Genomic DNA, 21,334 nt, shown 5'->3' with positions numbered 1-21,334 from the left:
CAATGATGTGAAGAACAATTAAATACTTAAGAATTACATAACTTCAAAAGTCTCTTTTGAGATGAAAAATATGCAAATTATAGTGTCTAATATGGTTATGGTAAAATTCTTTAATATTGACTTAAAAGCAAAGAGATTTCAAGACAGCATGATATAGTTGATCCAATGAAATAATCAAACCAACTTTGTATCACTTTGGTGGCAATTTATCTTCTCTGCCTGAAGCAGAAAGATATTCCTGCTGCAATAATGGATTTATGTAGTTTCTCCCAAATCGGTTTCTTTCAGTTTTAAGTATTCAAAAATGTGAAGTCCTTCAGTGGGTAATAGCTACAGGCACGTACCAGACAGGAGACTTCCCGGAGATGAAGTTTAGAACATTCCCTTGTTGAATACGGTTACAGGGCTACAAGTCACCACTCTTGCTCTGCTAACAGGCCCTTGCATTCACTCCCTTACTGTGTCAATTGAGGAAGGGAAAGAAAGGCTCAGGGAGCTAATGGTTGCGACAGAGCCCGTGCTCAAATAGCCATCCCACAGGATCCCAGCCTTGCCCACCACGGCGCAGGTCAACGCAGCACCGGAGCGTGCCCCGGCCGCTGCTGGGCACATCCAGCGCCGCCCTCCCGCCGGGAACAGCGGGCAGGGAGCCCCGGAGACAGCGCCTGCTTCGCCCGGGTAAGGAGCAAAATGTGCTGATGGCATCTCTGACATTTAACGATGTTGCTTTCATTTTGAACACACCATTGAACAGATATTGAATCCATTCATTCTGATAATAGACTCAGTGCTGCAGAGCTTTCATTTTAATATATAAATAAAGAAATAAATAAAATGTAAACCACACACGCTTTTCTGTGTGGGGTGAAGGGAGGGAAGAGTTTTGACACTACATATGATACATGTTCAGATTTTTTGAGTTTGCCTATTTGCATACATCTCTTTGAAAATCTGATTTAAATTTCCTATTTTTTGTCTACAGCTTTTCCAATCTTGAGATCAAGCTGCGTATTACTCTTTGTCAGACTGGCTGTTAAAAAAAATGTTAAAACTTTCATATATTACTCATGTTTTCCAATTTGGCTGGGGAACATTCAGTTTAAGTACTGTTTTTGAGACAAAATTGTGGCATTTTTTCTTATCTCACCAACTACACTGTATTTATATTTTTCCAGCTAGTAACAAAAAGGAGAATTTGAATTTAAATCATTATTTGCAAAAACCACATGGAAATTTTCAGGTGTTGCTATGTCATTTTTATAATTGTAAGAGTATTGCCACATTTATTTTCCCAAATTCCCTTCTTTGTGCTTTTATGTAAAGTAATTCAAATAATGGTGTTTGGACAAAACTAGGTGTCATGGTTTAACCCCAGCCAGAATGCAAGACCACCCATTGCCTCTCGCTTGCTTCCCCAGAAGGGGGAATCAGGGAGAGAATGGGAAGGGTGAAACACGGAAAACTCATGGGTTGAGATAAAGACAATTTAACAGGGAAAGCAAAAGCCACACACACAAGCAAAGAAAACAAGGAATTAATTCACTGCTTCCCATGAGCAGGCAGGTGTCCAGCAACCTCCAGCAGTGCCTTATTGTGCATGATGATGACTTGGGAAGACAAATACCATCACTACAAATGTGCCCCCTTCCTCCTTCTTCCCCCTTCTTCCCCCCATTTTATGTACTGACACGATGCCACATGTTCTGGAGTTTCCCTTTGGTCAGTTTGGATCCTGGCTCTGTCTCCTTTCAACCTCCCAAGCAGCCCCAGTCCCCTCACCAGTGTAGCAGTACCAAAAGCAAAAAAGGCCTTGGCTCTGAACAAGCCCTGCACAGAGCCTTTTGTTATTTTGCAATAACAAAAACATCTCTGTATTATCAACCCTGTGTTAAAATCCAAAACACAGCTCAATGCCAGCTGTTATCTCTACCCCAGCTAAAACCAGCACACTAGATATCATACATTCAAAGCTGAGGATCACTGTGAGCCAAAACATATACCAAACTCCAAGTCCAAATTTTCCTCTTACGTTGGATGGGTATTTTTGGCAAGTGCATCTTCACATATTTTTGTGAAGTGAAACCACATTTATAACAAAACAACTGATATGAAAATATGCTCTTGTGCTAAAATGTAGATATGTTTGTGAGAAAAAGAAGTGATCAAAACACTTTTTCCCTTGGTCATGGATTCATAGTATCCATACAACACTCTGAGTTGGAATGGTTCCACAGAACTGTTGAGTCCAATTCCTGGTCCTGGAGTGGATATCCTCAATAATCACACTATGTGACTGAGAGTATGTTCCAAATTCTTCTTGAACTCTGGCAGGCTTGGTGCTAGGGCTAAACTCCTTCATCAGGAGAGTAACAACCTGTTAACAAAGATGTTTGAAGTAAAATATGCTTGTAAGATTAATACAAGGAGTGTCTTAAGTGATACAGATAAAAGGGTGGGATAGACATCCAACTGTGTAATGACATCAGGATGGCTATTCTGTGTCCCACAAACTGGCTGTGACTCCATTTACTTTCACTATTTACTTTACAGATATTACATAACATATAACATATACAAAATATATACATATTAGAGGGAGGGCCACACTCCTGTGAATTGTTATTGCTGTTATTGCAAATCCATAAAAAGAAGGCACTCTGTGATCAACACTGTCTCCATTCTCAGGTTTGAACAATCTGAGCTATGGGGTAGTAAGAATCCCCTTTTAAGACAGAGAAGTTTGAGAATATTCGTGTTTTGTTGTACATGCAGTCATCTAACCTACTCCCTGCTGCTGTTTCTACCAGTGACTCCAATAAGCAAATATTTCTACAGCCTTCTTTTCTAGCCAAGAAACTTTAGCATACAATAATGAACAAAACAACCTAACTTAAAGTTATTAGTTACGCACCAATGGGGATGTTTATAAATGCAAATCTCTCTCATTATGTCCTACCAGAACATTCCTTGTGATTTAAGAATTACCTACCCACATGCTTTCAGAAGCTCCAAGGCTAAGCAGCAGCTACTGATTGCACTTCCAGATTTAGACAAAGTGGCAGGTAGCTGCCTGAAACCCTTTTTGATCTTTCTGGCTTATTGTCTCTGTCTACATTTTTTCAGTTTCATGATCCACACAAAGAGAAAAATGGATTCCTATATCAGTTTTCTAGATAGATTAGAGATTAAAATCTGCTCAGGTAATCCATCAGCACATGAATAGTACTCAGATGTCAGAGACAATGGTAAATTCATTTCGATCAAGCCATTCAAATCTCCAAACACAAAGGACCAAGTATTCACAGGGCTAATGAACCACCTGGTAATGAACAATAAAAATTAAGTCCTTATTTAATTTCTCTATAGTTGAAGGCAGTTTTCTGTCTCCTGTCACTTGGTGTATCAATGAGCAGGTTTCCAGCACAGCTGAAACAACATTAGATTTGAAAGATGTATAAACATTGGTATCATCAAGAATATTAGCAGCTATGAAAGCCAAACCAAGCTTTTGCCAACAGCTGCAGCTAGTTTCTCTATTTCAGTACAAAGGCTGCAAGTAAACAGCAGCTCAGATTAAATCCTGGATGTGGCAGGAGGCAAATGAGGAGATAAGAGCTTCTTCTAATGCAAACTAACACTGTCATGGCAGTTTCTATGTGAAATCTAACTAGAACTTGAATTCCAGACATTTTTTTCTGTGCCTGATTAATCTGTGTACCAGTAACTTTAGATCCACCCAGCTAGAGTATGCAGATAAAATAGAGGTAGAAACAGATATTCAATGGGTAAAATTATCTTTCTAATCAAGAAAGTTTTGTGCAGCAGACAATATAAGTCAGCTGAAATTACATTTCTTGAAATAGAATACAAATTTAATTTCTCGCTTTCTACTACGTGTGTCTGTATCAAACAGTTCTCAGTAGCCATTTCTGGCACAATATTAGCCCTGGCAACCAGGAGGGCAACCACATTCTGGGGTGCATCAGGCATGATGGGGCAAGGGAGGAGGTTCCCCACCTTGTTCTTCACTGGGATGGCATCACCTCGAGTGCTGGGGATAGTTCTGGATGCCACAATAAAACAGAGAGATAAAGCTATTGGGGAGTGTCCAATGGAGAGCCATGAGGATGGTGAAGGGAAAGCTTTGTAGGGGAAGCTGGGTGAGAAAAACTCAGGTCACTTGGTCTGTTCCGTCTGGAGGAGACTGAGGGGAGACCTCAATGCAGTTACAACTTCCTCACCAGGGGAGGAGGAGGGGCAGGCACTGATCTCTGCTCTATGGTGACAGTGACAGGACCAGAGAAAATGGCCTGAAATTGTGTCGGGGAGCTTTAGGTTGGGTATCAGGAAAAGGTTCTTCACCCAGAGGGTGGTTGGGCACCAGGCTCCCCAGGGCAGTGGCCACAGCACCCGCCAGAGGGAGTTCACAAAGCATTTGCACAATGCTCTCAGTCAGACACATGGTGTGACTTATGGGGTGTCCTGAGCAGAACCAGGAGCTGGATGTCGTCCAAATCAGGATATTCTATGCTTCTAGATTCTTCAATTTTCTTTTGGAATGCATGCAATATGGTTCAAGTAATAAAACACTCTTAAGTGCTTTGTATGAGACTAAGTAAAAAATTTCCAAATATCAAAATTATTTTATTCCCTTGCATTTCCCTTTGTTTTTTTAAAGGCACAATTGCACCTTTTGCTGTATTTTTATATGTCTAGGTCCTGTACCTCACATTAAAAAGAAAAAAACCCAAAACTGTTATCACATGAATAAAATATGTGCTACATAGTGGTAAAGGTATTAAAACTGCAAACTGGATATTAATCTGATTCTCACATGGAGAATCAATCTTTATTAATTAATTTCAAAATTCTTACCCTGAAATTGTGATGTTACACAAATCTCTATTCAAAGAGAATGGATTACAGTAAATTCACGAATACAAGCCGCACTGAGTATAAGCCGCATCTCTGGGTGTTGGCAAATATTTCGGTTTTTGTCCATAGATAAGCCGCACCTGAATATAAGCCACTCTGTCATTCGCAGAGAGGACCCGCGTGCAATTAGTAACAGAACCGCGGGAGGGCGGGGTTTACTGGCTGAGCTAAGGCTGTGCAGGCTCGGCCCGCTAGGGGCCGCTGACGGGGCCAGGTGGCCCAGCCCGGTGCTGCCGCTCGGGGCCGGCCGCCGCTGCCACTGGGCTCGGTCACCCCGGGTCGGCGCTGCCCCGCGGTGGCAGGTGGGGACGGAGCTTACCCCGCTCCTACGGCAGCGGCGGCAGGCGGGGACGGAGCTTTCCCGCGCCCGTGGCGCCGGCGGTGGGCGCGGACAAAGCACCCCGCCTCCTCCCCGGGCCGCGGCAATGGCTGTGCGGGGCTCCCGTCGGCTCCCCGGGCCGTGGCAATGGCGGCGCGCACTTCCCCCTTCCCCCAGGCCGTGGCAATGGCGGCGCGCACTTCCCCCCCCATCCCCGGAGCCGCGGCAATGGCTGCGCAGGGCTCCCGTCGGCTCCCCGGGCCCCGGCAACGGCGGCGCCCCCCCCCCCCCTCCTCCCCTGGGCTGCGGCAGAGGAGGGAAGAAGAGAGCTCTCCTGCCTCTCTCCCCGCCCCCCGTGCTGCCTGCAGGGAGCCAGGGCAACACGGTAACACTGTAACAATCGCGAAATGCCGGTTTTTACTGGCAGGTGCTTGGCTCAGCACTCTGGCTGGCACGTCTGGGGTTGTAAATGTCAGAAAATTATTCACAGATTAGCCGCCCCCGACTATTAGCCGCACTTCCGGGTTTCCACCAAAATTTTTGTCAAATTGCTGTGGCTTGTATTCGTGAAATTACTGTACTCTTAAAACAACAGATTTGATCACAGTTCATTGTTGACCACTGTTTTGAGCTAATAAACTTAGCCAAAAATATCTGAAATTTTCTACAATTCAAAATAAATCAATTTTATTCTTTTAACCTGTAAGTCAAAGATAGTATGCTTCAGTTCCACATTAACAATAAACAATAATTAGCAGAAAAATGCAAGCATAAAGCCTTTTTTTTATTTTCTTTTTTCTTTTTGTTTTTTTTTTTTCTTTTTTTTTTTTCCCTGGGGCTGCAATAAATGTCCCTCTGAAATAAAATATACACATAATTCTACAAAATAGCTTTTGTGATAAAGCTAAGATGTGGCTAAGGCTCAATGTTTAGGGGTCTCTGAGTGGCTCACCTGTGAATAATACATTACACAAGAGGGAGTTAACAACCTTGTCTAAATACTTATTCACTCATCCTGATACATGATGGGCAGTTTTAAAATAGTTCTCTATATGTAGCAGATAACAGTTATGAACTACAGATTAATAAATGCATGTAGGACATACGCACACACACATGCACGCACACACGCACGCATGCGCACCAAACATCTTGGCTCAAACATTTACTTTCCCAAGGGAAATTGATTGTTTAGTGGAAGAAGTAATCTACCGGTTTGCAACATTGCAGTTTGGTCTCTGTCCCACAGATACAAAGCAGTCATTTAGTATCGGGCAAAAAAACTGTCTCTGTGGAAGCAAGCACACACATAATTGTCTGTTTGTTAGTTTAAGACACATAACGGGGAGCACATTTTAAATTTATTACATCCTTATGTAAAGCCACATAAATATGCAGATTGATCATGCATTTGAAATCATTAGCTCTCAGTGCAAAGTCAACATATAAATATGTGTCCTCCTGTTATGGAAATTGTTTATTAGCCAGCATATCAAAGCAGGTAGAGAACTAATTCAGTTCCCATGACAGTAGCATGTTGCTGCTTCTCTACTACCAGAATTGTTGGTTTTTACATTTAGGAGAAATCCAAAGCAGTGCGTAAATAATACATATCAAGAAGGTCCTCAATCCATCTCCAGGGTGCCTGCCATTTATGTCTCTTCTGACACACTTCCCTAAATGGTTTTTCAGCTTTTAGCAACTTTCTGCATCTTACCAAGCAGACTTTTCAATATAAAAATGCCCCGGTCCAAAGCAATAGCCAAATCCTCAAGCTCAAACATCCGTATGGCTCTAAAGGAGTGGTGAAAATTATTCAGTGAATTGAAAACACCCTTCCTGTTTAGCCTGCCATGTAAAGAATTGATAAAGCACTATCAGTATTTACAGACCAATTATTTGGAGAAATTTTCTTGGGAAGACATGCTTGGATATTCAGAAAGATGCCCTAACATGTAGATTTTTATTTAGCTGAAGTACATCCTGAAACTGGGAAGGATCATAGCAGGAACTGTTCTGCTGTAACTCAGTGTTGTTTTCCACATGATTAATTTCCTTCTACATACCGCCAATATCTTCCTTTTTTTCCAGATGAAATTTTCAATATGGTGCCAATAGCAGACTGAAAAGTAGGGACAAGATCCACCTACAAATACAAATACAGCACAAAGGACTCCAGTAATTCAAGAATATTTGTCAGCATACACACCTCTGCCTAGAAAATCAACCAACACTATAAGCCCTAGGTAACCTGAAATCCTAGCTGTAAAAGAGCTGATTACTCTGGGTTCTTAATATTCATGGGATTTCTCTTTTTTTCCAAAAGTCCTTTGGTAAACAGACCTGTCTAATAAATTCTAGTCCAAGATAAACTGGGACAGAGTTCCCTTAGTGCCAGTTGCACAATACATCTCAAAATTTGAAATTTAATATTCACAGCATCAAGAGTACTAAAAGCTGGTTGATGTTAGCACAACTGTATTTCAAAGCATGTATTTCCCAAGTGAGCTACTAACAACAGGGGAGCAGCCTCCCTTTCTGGTGGATGGGACAATGAAGAATTTAGTAGACCCAGACTGAGGAAACTTTTTGGGGTTTTGCATTGTTCTCTCAGAATGAATGTCCTGGTACCCCTTTTCTGAGGAGCAGTGTTGCCGCCAGTAGTGAATGCTTATCAGAAGAGAACCTCTACCACTCAAGTTGTACCCAGCTGCATCACTTGGTGTAGCTTCCTGCATCTGCACCTCTCTGAAGAGAAATGTAAGTGCAAATGGTTTCTTGAGATGGGTGCTTTTTAGAAAACCTCTATGCTTCCTGGAATATAAGTTCTCTCCTTCTAACTTCTATTTTTCTTTATTTTTATTCTTTTTTCATCAATGTGCAAATATCATTAAGGACACAATACAAGTCAACATTTTTTTAACTATATAGAACATTCAACCAGCCCATTGATAATAATCCCACTCATGCACAGTATCTGTTAATATAGATTTTAATAAAAAGAAATGCTCTTGGTTTAAAAATGTCAAGAAATTCTCTTCAATACTAAATTCTAGCAGTTTGAGAGACACTAGTGTTTCCTTTGGAGTACTCAGGGAACTTGGAAATTATTCCATTTTTGAGTCAGTGTTCTTTTTAAAATACATCATAAAGCTAAGTTACTTGCAACCATCATTTAAATTACTACTCATTTGGGATGTTGGGAAGACTCAGAAACCCAAGAGCAGTGCCTTATAATCACTTCATAGATACGCATTATCTGCCTCCAGTCTTAAAAATTCATTTTAGCTTGTTCCTATTTTTGCTGTCTCTGCTACCTCTTTTCTAAAATCTGATTGAATAATATTTTATAGTTTCTCTGATAAAATACTCTTTAAAAATTTAAAATTGTTTCACAAACATTTTCATGAACATGCTTAACAATTCAATTTGTTTTCACTGTCCAAAGCTTTGGGGACATTAAAGCTGTGTAACTCTAAGAAAAACTTGATTCAAATAGTTTTATCATGTGCTCAGTAGCATCCTTGACAGCACTTTTTTAGCATTAAAACACGATTGGGAATTGATTTCTTTGGTGAATTGTATTTATTTCCCATACCTGCAGCCATAAGGCCAAAATATTGAAGGACATATAAATCACTGGGTTTCTCTGTTGTTTTGGTTTGGAGGTAGAGTTATGGAAAACAACAAAATCTGATGTCCTGAAGGTTTAAAAACCCATAAAACCCTCATAAAGGTTTAAAAACCATGAGATTTTATCCAACAAAGTACAGCTCAACATATACAGCAAAGAATATCTAATAATTTGCACAGTTAAATGCAACACCCAAGATGAATATTGTTGGACAAAACAAATATGATTTTGTCCTCTTACATGCACATAGCCCTCTTTGACAACAATTAGTATTATGGACATGCATATAAAGAAAGAAGGTTACAGAACAAGCATATATACAAATCCTTGTATGGTAATTGCTCAAAATGAAAAAAAAAATTAGATATGCCAAGCTGGCACAGTAGTCCAAGTGAAATGGTGTCATAAATTGTTCTGATAATACAAAATACAAAAAATACAAATGCAATATAAAGGATAACAAACACTGAAGACAATGCCTCAAAACAGGACAAGCCATAAAGGTTGTAACAGAGAAAACAGGACTTCGTGGTGCCAACAATATGCCCAGTGACAATCTGGGCACTTCAGTCTTTGAGCCAATGACCATAAATATTTCCTGATCAACAAGATTTTTCATAAACTGAAACTGTAAGTCACTGTACAGCTTTTCCTGGAACCTGAATCCAGCAGCTTGAGAGAGTTTGTGAGCTGAAGGTATAGAATTTTGCTGTGAGTTTTATATGACTTTTGACTGGAAAGAGTAAAGGAAATCTCTAATTGAACTGTTCTTTCCATGTTAACCTTTTTTCAACTCACTATCATGACTCAAAAGCAAGAATATAGAAAAATTAACAGGGATAACATGAACATCATGTTCTGTTGTATTTCCACATTTCCACCCATGCTGGTTGCAGAGCTCCTGTTCTGAATCACAGATGAAGCCCAGAAGTAAAACAATGTCTGACTCCTTAAAAAAGCACAGGTCATGTTAACGCAATGTTAACGCAATGTTGACAGCACTTTTTGTGATACCTACCTTACCAAAGGGAAAATACCTTTCCAATGGACTGGTAGAAATTAAATGTAGTTTTAGTACACTATCTGAGTCCAAGCAATACAATCCCTTTGGGTATATAGAAAATAATGAGATATCTTGCAAATGTGATTAATTTCTGGCAATTCAGGTAGTCTTTTTCTGTCAAATTGGGTCTGATACATGAAGATAAAACTTGGCAGTTTTGCATTGGTTTTTTTCCTCATTTATTACATGAAAGGTCTAGCACAATAACAGTGAAATTCATGTCTAAACGGAACCATTTTCTCAGCATGCTGCTCTTCAATATTCCTAGGTGGCTTTTTTAGAGAAGTGACATAGTATTCATGGATTTTCTCTGACATGGGTGAATAAGCTAGACTTTCTTTAAATAAGCTATGGGATCCTGTAGTTCCTTTCTTAGTGGATTTAACTTAGTTAACTCATTATACACAGACAGATATACTCCTTTCCATTACATCGAACTGAATCATACACTGTGGCACTGCATGAACTTTAATGATGTGGTTTTATCAAAGCCCCAAAATAGTCAGCTTTCAGACTTTTTGGAATATCTCCTGACTGTCCATTTATTAAAAAAAAAGATAATACCAGACCTTCTTGCCCATGTTTGGGGTGACAGGCTGCCAGCATAATGAAAAAATTCTTCTGATTTCATGAAATCCATTTCTGATAGATCTTCTTTGGCAAATTATCCAATCTTTTTCCTGTCATAAAAGGCAGGCAGAGGTGGATAGGTCAACAAATTCATAGACATATTGCTAGAGTCAAATCTTTTAAAAGCAGGAGTTTTACATAAAATGGATGCTATAGAAAGTATGCTATTTGTCCAAACAAAGAGTTGCAATTGATCTGTCTTGGGAAAAAGCGTAAAATGTTGTTTAATGCCAAAAAACAAAAAAAAAAAAAAAACCAAAAAAAAAACCCAACCAAAAAAAACCCCCAGAACTAAAGACAAAAAAATTGTAACCATGTTTAATTATTATGGGAGAGATTCAGAGCCCATGGAAATCAATGGAACAATTTCAATGCATTTTGATCGGGCCCATAAATAGAATTGTTTTGTGAATCGCTGTGTTGTAGCAATTCAATACAAACTGCTTCAGAGGATTTACTGAACTTCCATAGAGAAGTGTTGGAAATTCACAGAAATAAAGCAAAACTCACGTATGTGATTTGGATTCTTGTGGAGTGTAGCACTCAAAATGCAAGAGAAAGAAAGAGAATGGTTGGTACTGTTTCAGGGATTAATTACTTTGGCAGTCTTGGAACGTAGCATTACTCCCCACTACCAGGATCCATTGGTAAGAGATCTACACTTTTTTCCCAGGAACCAAGTTGGCTGCTGGGCAGTGAGTGAGTGGCTATTATTTACTCAGGGTTTCTGAGTCTGCCTTCAGGCTTCTGGAACAAATGAAAATTTACCCTAGCAGCCATGGAAGATCCCAGGTGTAAAGGCTCTTTTGCTTTTCATGTCTCACTGTCTTTTTGTGTTGCCATTATAAACCAAAGTCTTCTAGCATTAAACTTATCTTGAGGATAGAATGAACTTAGAAATGAGCAGAACTGTAGCCAGAATGGGGCATCTTCTCCTGGGCAACACTTCATAATCTCCCTGAAGACTGTAAATATACAACATAGAGAGGGGAGTGTGCCAGGACACTATGAGTTCTTTGCTCTACCAACTTGAACAAAGCACATAACTTCTGTAACTATTCCAACACAAGCCTTACACTCATTTCTCTGCCTGTAGAAGACACTTGCCTGAGGGAAGTTCAGGTCTATAACATTGTTTTTTCATGTGCATGAATATGCTATTTATGCATACCTATTCAGATGCTCAAAAACCAACTAAATCAGTCATTGTTTCCAAGATTTATTGCCTCTGACTCTGCATATTTTGTTGTGTATTTCCTTGAAACCAGATCCCTTTCTATGCAAGACCTCTGAGCACAATAGAAGCAGCAACAATGGGACTGTTCCTTCTTTTTCATGTATTTGTTGCTTAGGTTTGATTCCATTTGGACTGTTACTATCATATTAGATGGTTATACTACAAATACTGATCTCCATGCTGCAGTATATCAATTAGTAGTGATACGGGACAAAAAAAAATGCATGCATTATTTTTATCATTGCTACCTTGGCATGTTCAGGAATTCCAATTGATTTGGTTCATCTTTCCCATTCCTATTTCATGTACAGATCTTCAGGAAAAAGTGAATGGTCTCCCTGTCTGGAACCAACATATGACCTTTCTGTATTGGGATGGAATAATAAACAGTATAGAAAGCAAAGAGTGGTCATATAATCGGACACAGAAAAAGAAAAAAATTCTCAGTGCATTGCTTAAGTACCAGAAAGATGCCAGAATTACTCATGAAGGCAGCTGAAAGAATGACAACCATCTATTATAGAATTATTACCTCCATAGCTGAGTCCAAAGTATTACCAGCAATACATTGAATGTACTAATGTTACATCTCCTGAGAGGATGAAATGCTGCAGTCAAAGGAGGGTATAAAAAGATGCATCAGGGTTAAAAGGAAATCCATGCCACTGTATCAAAGGCAACAATTTTCCTTCCTTGTGTTCATTGTATTGCTGTCTGTGCATGTTTTTTCGTACTTTCTTATTGATGATTTTAGGAAATATTAAAGAGAAAATGAAGCTCTTTTATCTTCTTTGTTTCTCTGCTATATTAAATGTAATGATGTAAAATTCAGATAATATACAAATCACATGTGTCTTTTGAGATTTTAGACACAGGCCTAAAGCAACGAATCAAAAACATGGCTAACAATACATGAAAACACTGTGCTTGTGTTGTTAGTCATTTATTCTAATATTCTGCAAAATTCTGCAGTTGGGTGGGAGGAACAACACACCATCTTGCTGTGAAACACCACACACAAAGAGCAGTCAGCTTTTTCTGCTTCAGACAATTTATTTTCTAGAGAACATCAGTAGCTGTGGTAATGCTGCAGCAATAGCAACAAGAGCAGGGTGCTCTCTGCAAGAATAGTGTTATGACCCCCCACAGCTAGAAAGTTACATAATTACAAAAAATTTTAATTACTTACATCTAAGATAAACATGCCAGCCCACCTAGAGGTTGTACGTACACCACGAAATTCACTTTGAAAGACAAGAGGCATTCGGGCTTATGGCCTGCACTGCATTTCAGAAAAGAAGGCACAATCATTACCTAACTGAAATTACTTTATTACTTCTTCCAAGTATATTTATTGATTCAGTTTATGCAAAAATCCAAAACCAAAACCAAGCATATAAAAACAACCAAAAACCCCCATACAAACAAACAAATGCAAAAAGTACAAACCCCACAAACAAAAAGAGATAATTATTTCATTTTCTTTATCCTGTTCCAACAGACAGACTATGTTTAGGAATTGGAGCTCTCCACTGACTGACACATCCAGCTTCCAGATATCCAACTTCCTCAAAATTTAAATTAGAAAAACTTTCTGTCTGGCAACACACTACCCCAGGTCTATTGCACCCTTCCAATGAATCAGGGAGGAAGGTTAATGAAGTGATCTCACTGCATGGGCAAGAACAGAGCAAAGCTCTCTGCTTGCCAGCAAAACAAAGATCAGATAAGTCTGAGGCAGGACATATGGTTGCATAGCACTGCTCTGGTTGGTTATGTCACAGTAGGAAAATGATCTGACAAATAAAGGAAAACCTACATATAGAGGGTGTATGATGTGTCCGAATAGAAAAGTCAAAGAATAGGAGATTTACACAAGAGTTTAAAACTATTTTTCCTGTTGTTACCATCTCTTTTACATAACTCTCTCAAGTGTTGCTAACATTTGCAGGCTAGAGGGGTTGGGTGGCAGAGGAAGACTATCCCTTAATGAGTTTGTAATTATCAAATGATTTATTAAATTATTAAATGATGAGAAGGTAACATTTGAAAACTTAGGAAATCATATGACTCATAAAATATATATTCTACAGTCTGTCTTCATTAAATGCAGCCAAGCTCACATCCCCAAGTAGAGAAGAACAGAGGAATTGTTATATTGCTATGATTGGTTTGGGGAAAATTGCATCATATGATAAGAGTGGAACAGGATGTGCAGAGGGGTTTTAAATGTGCCATCCCTGGAAACATTCCAGGTCAAGCTGGGTGAGATTTTGAGCAACCTGTTCTAGTGAAAGGTGTCCCTGCCCATGCACGACTTGGACTAGATGAGCTTTAAAGGCCCCTTCAACCTAAACCATCCTGTGATTCTCTGTGAAAATTAAATCACAAAGATACTTTTCACAAATATGGTCAGGACTGCTCTGTGAGCTCATATATTTACTTCATAAACAGTGCTGTGAAGATTCAGTTCTCAGAGTATCAAATGAATCATGCTGCCACTGCTCTTATTTAGAATATAAAAAGGCATTCAATAGTATGCAATTATTGACATTGACTTTTCTCCACCCTGCCTCCAGTAAAAGGCAAGTTTTTTCAGTCTTTCATTTCACTAGCATTGTAATTTGTCCTGCGATGAGACTGCTACAGTAAGCAGCACTAAAGAGCAGCTCTGGCACCCACTCTCTGGGGTTACTATTTTTACATGGGGAAAGGAAAAGTGACAGATGCAGAATCTGAGACCTGAGAATCTCAGGTTTCAGAAAGATCAAGCCAGCCACAATTACAATTATATTCATTTGCTAAACCATTCAGTTGGACTAGGACAACTAATTTTATTCATTAGAGCTCAATTAAACTAATTTGAAATTCAGGATAGCAGCATTGTGGTAGTATAGCCATATTAAAGTTGAAATAGAATATCTCCTGATTGTTTTCCTCTGACAGAACAGTTTTATTTACACTGAATTAATATACAGACATCTTCTTTAGCAAGACAGTGAAATTTCACAAACAAAACTTGGGGTATTTTTAACTACAGTCATCATAAACAGATTTCATTCAAAGATAAAATGGAAACCCACCTGTTTTCCAAAAAAGGAATTTAATGGCATCTCCCTAATGTTATTGCTGAGAATATTTTCATTTTCTGACCACAGAAAACTTGCTCCGTAGTCCTTACCCTATAATCAAAGTTTACATACAATTAGCCATCCTCAGTCTGAGGTTCTTTGAAGCAGCCATTCTTTTTACAGCACAAAACTGCAGCAGAAAGAAACATACCTCCTGCCTCAAAGCAGGTCTTGCTATTCCTGAGCTTTTTTTAGACAGATGTTGTTCTAAAATTTTCTTAAATACCTTCAGCAACAGAGATTTCACAACAGAAATCACAGCACTTTGTTCGTCTTAACAGAGCTGCCCCTCAACTAGCAGGAAAAGCAAGGGACTAAAATTGCATCTCTGCAGGGTCATTTATTACCAGCTTGTCTTGGTAACCTGTGTGATTTCAAATAAAATCATCTCCATTCCCATTGGCATCTGTGTTTAGGACTTTATTGTGCATTTTATAAATCTTCATGTTGTTACTTTAATTAGCACACGAACTGCCAACAAAGCCAAGCCACAGCTATTAACATCCAGCCAGGCTTCCTTAGGCAGGATTCTCCCTTGGAAAGTAGTATTCCAGTCACACTTTTTGTGATTAACTGCTCAGGATTTCTATTCACCCAGGGAACAAGTACTTCTTCACGCTAACTAAGTTTGGAAGAAAAGTCCTCCTTTGACGAATGCAGCTCCCTCTGTTCCTGGTATCTTTGTAGTTACTTTGTATCCAGATGTAGAGAACCACATCTTGTGTAATGAGACGAGTTTGATTTGACGCCAAAATGCTTACAAACCAAGGAAGCTATTAAAAAATAACCGTAACTGGGGACTCAACTATTGAGTAGGGTCTGGTAGTTTCCTCCCAAATGCAAAACTGAAACTGTCCCTGCAAGTTTGGCAAGAAAGAAACATTTACTGCCTCAATGACTGTTTAAGCTAAATGTCTGCTTAAAAATTAGGTTTTCAGAGACTTTTATTTTAAAATAATGAAAAGCTTTCATATAAGACTATGTTCCTTGTGCTTCATTGAAGAATACATCCAGTCTTACTAAATCCCAATGAGATTAAGAGGATATCTTGTTCATACCACCAGCCAACCACAATCAAATCACAAGAGGAACAGAGAGCAGAGTGATGACAGGACACTGTGGGAAAGACAGCTTCCAATTCATCATCAGTACCAGCCACTATGATTTAAGCCTTAAGCCCTTCACCAAGGGAGAAGATTTAACTTTCTTTAGAGCTTTAGTAGGATATTCTCATTCCATTTTAACTGAATGGAATTATTTTTAGCATTTCAACTGAAGCCACAAATTATCTAAATCATGTGTTTCCATATTGCCTAGAAAAAAGAAAACAGGAATGGGCTTTGATTCAAAACCAGACATACATTGATTTATCTGTTGCAAGACAACTTTTTGTAGGAGTGGGGGAGGGTTTTTGGGGGTTTTTTTTTGTTTGTTTGTTTGGGGTTTTTTTGTTTTGTTTTGTTTTTTTTTTAATAGGTAGTTTAAGTACATTCCTCTGGGGTTTTAGGGCTTAATTGAGATTACTCTCATTTTCTCAATTTTTTTTTTACTAAACCTACATGACTAAAGAATTGATGATTGCATCTGCCAGCTAATCTAAAAGAAGAGAACTATTAAGAATTGCTTTGCCTTATACTTCTTTTATAGAATGTACATTTTCAGTCATTCAAGAAAAAATTACTTTCTATTTATGCATTTGAAATGCCCAATTTTACACTACGAAAACATGATTAGAAGAGATAGGACTAAAAAGCATATGTATTCCCTTGTTTTACTTCACTTCAAAAGCAGATAATCAGGATTAATTTTGCTGCAGAGCAGAGAGTCTTTTATGAATCCATAAATTTTAGTTAAAATCCAGGGAATATTTATTCCAAATACTTTGATTCCCTTCTATGATCTATGCATTATTTTATTTCTTCAGTAATGTATGCTTGAGTAGAGCCTCTGCTGGGGTATAAGATCTCCTCCTGCTTTCTTACTTCAAAAAACCCTATTTTGCAGGAATCCATCATATTTTATTTGCAAATACAGTAATTTCACGATTACAAGCTGCACCTGATTATAAGCTGCAGCTCTGGGTGTCGGCAATGTTTAGGTCTTTGTCCATATATAAGCCACACCTGATTATAAGCCGCACTTTCATTCACAGCGAGAACCTGCATGCAACAAAGTTATGAATTACTAACTGAATCGCAGGATAGCAGGGTTTACTGGCGCGGCTCAGGGTTGGGTGGGCTCGGCCGGCTCAGGGCTGCTGACGGGGCCAGGTGGCCCAGCTCAGCACTGCCACTCAGTGGGGTCGCTTGGGGCCGGCCGCTGCTGCCGCCGCCACCGGGTTTGCTCACCCTGGCCTGGCACTGCCCCATGATGCTGGCAGGAGCCTGCCTGCACCCGCGGCAGCAGGTGGGGACGGAGCCCCCCGCCACTCCCCCCCAGGCCGCGGGGCTGGCAGGAGGGAGCCCCCGCCTCCCCCACTGCGCTGCCAGCACGGAGCCCGCCTTCACCCGCCGTGCAACAGAGCAACCAATTTGTAACAATTGTGCAATCCTGGGTTTTACTGGTAGGTGCTCAGCACCTCGGCTTGCACTTCCGGGTTGGGAAATTTCTGAACTTTTTTCATATATTGGCCACTTCTGAGTGTAAGCCGCATTTCCAGGTTGGGATCAAAATTTTAGTCAAAATGGTGTGGCTTATAATTGTGAAATTACTGTAGTTTTCTTAATTTCTGCAGCAACCAGTTCTTTTCCTATAAACAAACAACACAATCAAATAAAACCTCCAAACACAAAAAAATCCACCTGAAACAAAGTGCTCAGATGTTGCCATGCATTGTTAAACTACGCAGGTTACTATTGAAGTATGTGTGTTACATTGCAGAACACAGTTAATTAACCTTCCACTACCTCAGATGTTGCATCACGTATCCCACATCTGAGAGTAATGTACTGCATTTTATATGCAAAGACAAATCAAAAATTAGAAACTAAAGCTAAATTTATGCTTTATTTCTGCAAAAGTGACCATTTGTCACTAAGCATAATCCCTTATCTAAAAGGATTGCTAATGACAAAATCACTATCAAATGGAATGCCATCACAGCTTCCATTAACTCTCTGGGGTAGCTGCTAAAAGACTTTCAGTTCAAAAGATTATACTACTGATAAGTTTATGAGCTTCTGAGTTTTATCTGAAAATACACACATAAAAGTATATTTTACATTCATAGGCTGCTGCTCCAAATGTCCAGATATAGAACTTGAATTTTCTTCCGTAACTCTCTTCTCATGAAAATTTTGCTTTAGAATTAGATCCTTCTATGGAAATGTGAGAACAAATTCAGTAAAATTAAGTTCATTAAGTACTGTGATAGAAAGGAAAAACTCTTTTTCCGGATATATGTTCACATCAAGCTGTAAAAATCAATGTTGAAAAACCCCACCTTTTAATCATACATATTGTTTACAAAATTTTTACAATGTTGATTTTTTTACATAAAAATTGCCAAGTAATCAGTTCTAATGTAGCTATGAATCCATATTTTGCAGTATACACATTTGCACATTTAAAATTTTAACGCACTGTACAGTAAGGTAGGAGAAAACCAAGCTCATGATGGAAACTAAGGATGAGTCAGCCATAGACTCTACAGGAGTATGCACAGAGCTGCACAAAAGGTAAGAATATTTTCAGTCATTCATTCTACCTTGCCCTTTGCATGTTAAAAACTGCTGGGGAAGGGAGCTCCAGACAAGAAGGGAAAGATCCTACAAGGAAATTATATTGGCTAAGGGCTATATGCAAAGCATAAAATACAAAATCCTGATAAAAAGAAATGGAGCAAAATGCAAAGCAGTATTCATGCCATAGGGAATACCACATAATTCACTAGAGAAAATGGATTACATGGCCTGACAACAGTAAGGGGATGCCAGAGACTGTTCTCATAGCAGAACTAAGCTATAATTGCTGTATTGTTATAATTTTCATTGGGCAAAAACTTGCAGATTTCACTCAGTCAGCTCTCACATTAGTGCCACACAGCATTTAGCAAGTAATTTCGTCCCCCATTCTCCATTTGAAAAATCTGGTATTACTCTCAGTGAAAACTTTTGACCTTCCTCATTTAAAGCACTGTCAGACATGTCAAACAAATTGCTGCAATAGTATTTGCTATGGAGTCAGAGCTGCTTTTGCACAACAAACCATGAAAAGGCTTGCATGTCTCAGACTTGAACTATCATTTCACCCTTTATTCCTAAGGCATGAAAGGCAAAGAAGGGTAGAAGACAAGACAGAGAAGTTGTGAAACTGGTGAGTACACCTGTGACATATCCCAGTGCATCTGGCAAAAAATGGCAAAAATGGCAAAAAACGGTAAGGTGTGCCAACTCTTTTGATCACTCCTTGCCCAGCAATCATAACCATGTAGGACCCTCCACTGGCCCAGAAGTAACATCTCCTTTTCAACTGGAAACTTTGTAACTTGTCACTAAGATCATTTGCTTTAAATCACTGAGAAAATCAATTGTGTTGATACACCAGTATCGTGTTCCTCCGGGGCCTCCTTTAGTGACTATCATGTCCTTTCTCTTGAAACACATCATGAAATTAATAATTCAGATGGGAAGTGATTACCCTCCTGGGGTTTCTCAATTGGTTTCTCCTGTCTTTTTAAAACATTACTAATTGACATGAATTTTCTCATTACTATCTCAGCAGTTTATTTGATGGGCACTTCACAAGGAAATATTTACAACAGATTTTTTTTGTTTATTTTTTATGAAGAGTTTTGGGAGAGTGCCACAGAGCAAAGTGCTGAAACTTGAGAGTAATGCACTGAGATCACATATCACATGCAGGGTGGGGGTTATGGTCTACATGTGCCCCTACAGTATCACCAGCAGAGGAAGCCCTGTCAAAATGCAGGTGAATTTCCCTGAGACAAAATCTTTGATTATTCCAAAACTTTGGAGTGCTGTAGCACAACACCATTATTGCATATCAGACATCCACCTTCTTTGGCAACAAGGATCTTGGAAAGCTCAACGGTTGTTTTAAATCCTCCTTTAGTGTTTCAAAATATTGGGGAAAAAATTCTGCATGCATGGCTGTGTCTTGTCCTGCTCATTCTCTAAGCACACAGTGATACTTACACCACTGTCTCAGGAGTATCCTGCGGCTCAAAGCACTTACTGCAAAGATTTACCTCCAGTTACAGCAACTATCTCATGTAGCCTCTGCTTGACTTTTCCCTGACCAAAAGAAGCTACCAAAGAATTTAATTCATGTAGTTCTTTGTGTTGACAATGTACCTTCCATTTATTTTTCAAGTACTCTTACTGAACCAGCTTACATGGTCTCACATCCACTAACTTCTCCTTCTTTCAAGGAAGGATATGATCTCTGGAGATCTGCCCAAAATCTAACAGAAAGATGGCATCGAAGTTGTGAGCTCTTGCTACAATATGCTGCTTTGTGTTGCTTTGTTTCAGTGGACGACAAGAGTGAGAGTATTGAAAATCTAATGATTTCTAGTTTTTAGCCTATGGCACCACTGTTTTTGTAGCTATGTCTTTATTCAGTAGTCTCCAAAATGCAGTAGTCAGTACCCATTTTGTTATCTGAGATAGCATTGCTCACCATCTACAGGCCATATTGGCATTATACATGAACATATTCTGACTGCCAAGAGACAGATGAGATAGATGACAGATGATGATTGATAGATGAAAGTTCACAGAGGGAGCACAGAGACACACTGGAGACACCAGACTCCTTCCCATTCCAGAGATCTCTGTGCCTTGCATCTTGGCTCACACAGTTGTCACAGAAAAATAGGAAGTTGTCCTTTTTACTATTTACTATTTCTGTGTTTAGACCTGGAAGAATTTTAGCTCATTTTTGACTGCTTTTTGGTGGGGGACTTTGAAGTTGGAGATACAACACTAGGTAAGCAGAGAACAGAATGGTTCCATCCCTTCTTTTGAGAGGACTGAACACTTGAAATAACAAAGAGACATTCAGCACAGAAATCTATCTTACTGCTATTTCAATATGAAATTTCCAATAGGAAAAGGAAACTGTTATCTGCTCCTTTCTCTTTAAAGCTAAAAGATAACAAAGAATGAATTCACAGTTTCTGCTTTTACTCTCCAAATAGGACTCAAAAATACCAGGGTCATGGTATTGGCTGACACACCTGGACTGGACTAAGGTTAGGAACCTTTTTATTATTTATGTACAGTACATATGATCACACAGAAAGGAAGAAGTTGATTGCAATGGACTACTTTAGATGTGGAAGCTTCTCAAGGATAATTTTGTTCTGTTACATTGTTCCTTGAGCGTTTTCTCCTCCATAATGTAGCATGACATTGCCATC

The 21,334-nt window shown here is 39.2% G+C and overlaps 1 long non-coding RNA gene across 1 annotated transcript; it reads left to right on the top strand.

Moving 5' to 3' along the window:
* The first annotated feature begins 297 nt into the window (after positions 1-297).
* Positions 298-19,602, top strand: LOC117010561. The gene is made up of 3 exons (XR_004420712.1): positions 298-678; positions 7,869-8,014; positions 19,213-19,602. It is a non-coding gene; the product is annotated as an uncharacterized LOC117010561 (long non-coding RNA).
* Positions 19,603-21,334: the final 1,732 nt, after the last annotated feature.

Source organism: Catharus ustulatus, chromosome Z (assembly GCF_009819885.2).
Source record: "Catharus ustulatus isolate bCatUst1 chromosome Z, bCatUst1.pri.v2, whole genome shotgun sequence".
NCBI classification, from domain to species: domain Eukaryota; kingdom Metazoa; phylum Chordata; class Aves; order Passeriformes; family Turdidae; genus Catharus; species Catharus ustulatus.
This window is presented reverse-complemented; position numbering and strand designations above follow the sequence as displayed.